At 41.7% G+C, this 2,453-nt stretch overlaps 1 protein-coding gene across 2 annotated transcripts in view; it reads left to right on the top strand.

Moving 5' to 3' along the window:
• The window catches only part of ZYG11B (zyg-11 family member B, cell cycle regulator), an 83,913-nt gene that overhangs the window by 57,971 nt on the left and 23,489 nt on the right, over positions 1 to 2,453 (top strand). The gene's annotated exons all lie outside the window — the stretch shown is intronic.

Raw genomic sequence — 2,453 nt, 5'->3', positions numbered from 1 at the left:
AAGAGAATCGCTTAAGCCCAAGAGTTGGTGGTTGCTATGAGCTGTGACGCTACAACCCTCTACCCAGAGCGACAGCTTGAGACTCTGTCTCAAAAAACAAAACAAAACAAAAACAAACTAAATGCCCAATAATGGAGGAATTGTTAAATAAATTACAATATTTGATTGTTTCATTCAGGGTTCATATAATTATCAAATAGAATAATCACTATTCTCTTTAGATTACTAGATAGAATTAAATAGAAGTTGGCTCAGCCACCTGAGGAAGAAAGGAGGAATTTAAGGATTCAGAAAAATCTCTTAGGGCTTTAAAAATACTTTTTTTCTTTTTTTTTTTTTTTAGAGACAAAGTTTCACTTTGTAGCCCTTGGTAGAGTGCTGTGGCATCATAACTCACAGCAACCTCAAACTCTTCGTTGCTTGAAGTAGCAACAAAAATAATTTTATGATTGGGGGTCACCATAACATGAGGAACTGTATTAAAGGGTTGTGGCATTAAGAAGATTGAGAACCACTGGCTCAAATGATTCTCTTACCTCAGCCACCCAAGTAGCTAAGACTACAGGCCCCTGCCACAATGCCTGGCTATTTTTAGAGATAAGGTCTTGCTCTGGCTCAGGCTGGTCTGGAACCTGTGAGCTTAGGGCAATCCACCCACCTCAGCCTCCCAGAGTGCTAGGATTATAGGCATGAGCCACTGTGCCTGGCCAAAAATACTTTTTTTGATACTTTGTGAAGCCAAGGCAGCTGGATTTCTTGAGCTCAGGAGTCTGGGACCAACCTAAGCAAGAGTGAGACCCCATCTCTACTAAAAATAGAAAACTAGCCAGGCATTGTGGCAAGTGCTTGTCCCAGCTACTTGGGAGGCTGAAGCAAGAGGATTGCTTGAGCCCAAGAGTGAGGTTGCTCTGAGGTATGACCATGGCACTCTACCCAGGGTGGCAGAGTATCTCATAAAACAAAACAGAACAAAAAAACCATGACTGTGTGCAATGGCTCATGCCTATAATCCTAAGATTCTGGGAGGCCGAGGTAGGTGGATTGCCTGAGCTCACAGGTTCAAGACCAGCCTGATCAAGAGTGAGACCTCATCTCTAAAAATAGCTGGGCATTGTGGTGGGCACCTGTAGTCCCAGCTACTCAGTAGGCTGAGGCAAGGCTCAATCACTTGAGCCCAAGAGCTGGAGGTTGCTGTGAGTTCTGGCACTATGGCACCCTACTGAGGGTGACAAAGTGAGACTCTGTCTCAAAAATACCCCCCAAAACAAAAAAACTCAATTTTTTTATTATTTATTTATTTATTTACTTTTTGAGACAGAGTCTCAAGCTGTCACCCTGGGTAGAGTGCGGTTACATTACAGCTCACGGCAATCTCCAACTCCTGGGCTCAAGCGATTCTCTTGCCTCTGCCTCCCAAGTATCTGGGACTACAGGTGCCTGTCACGATGCCCGGCTATTTTTTGGTTGCAGCTGTCATTGTTGTTTTGGTGGGGCCTGGGCTAGATTCGAACTCGCCCGCTCTGGTGTACATGGCTGGTGTCCTAGCTGCTTAAGCCACAGGCACTGAGCCAAAAAACACAATTTTTTTTAACTTCAAGGAATACATGTTTATCATAACTTGTGAAACAGTAGAGAAATATATTTAAAATGTCTAAAACTCTGTTCCCAACCTTCTATCATTTGTATCTCTAGGAAATAATATTAATACAACTGATATGTTTCCTTCCACATCTTTCTCTATTACCTTACAATTAAAATTTTTTTCACCCCATGTTGTATGTGAGAGTGTGTCCGTGGGAAAAAATTTTTTTTCCACTAATTTATTTTGAAATATTGATTCTAATGTAATTCTTTGTGGTCAGAGAATAGGCCTTGTTTTATTTGAGTCTTTTTGAATTTATTGAAACTTGTGTTTGGCCCAGAACATATTTGGTAAATGTTTTGGGCACTTGAGAAGAATGTGCATTGTGCTTTTATTGGGCATAATGTTCCATAAATGGCAATCAAGTCTTACTGGTTGATTTTGTATAGGTCTGCCGTATCCTTACTGATTTTCTGCCTACCTGTTCTGTCAATTATTTTATTTTATTTTTAGAGACAGAGTTTCACTTTATTGCACACAGTAGAGTGCCGTGGCATCACACAGCTCACAGCAGCCTCCAACTCCTGGGCTTAGGCGATTCCTTGCCTCAGCTTCCTGAGTAGCCGGGACTATAGGTATCTGCCACAATGCCCAGCTATTTTTTTGTTGCAGTTTGGCTGGGGCTGGGTTCGAATCTACCACCCTCAGTATATGGGGCTGGTCCCCTGCCCACTGAGCCACAGGCACTGCCCTATTCTGTCAAGTACTGACAGAGGAGTTTTGAAATCTCTGATTGTGATTGTGGATTTATTTGTTTCTCCTTAAAGTTGTGTCAAGTTTTACTCCATATGTTTTAAAATTCTTTTTTTTT

This window comes from Otolemur garnettii, unplaced genomic scaffold (genome assembly GCF_000181295.1).
Source record: "Otolemur garnettii isolate 467f Iridium unplaced genomic scaffold, OtoGar3 scaffold00159, whole genome shotgun sequence".
In the NCBI taxonomy this organism is placed as follows: domain Eukaryota; kingdom Metazoa; phylum Chordata; class Mammalia; order Primates; family Galagidae; genus Otolemur; species Otolemur garnettii.
The sequence above is the reverse complement of the archived record's forward strand: the minus strand, read 5'-3'. Positions and strand labels throughout refer to the sequence as shown.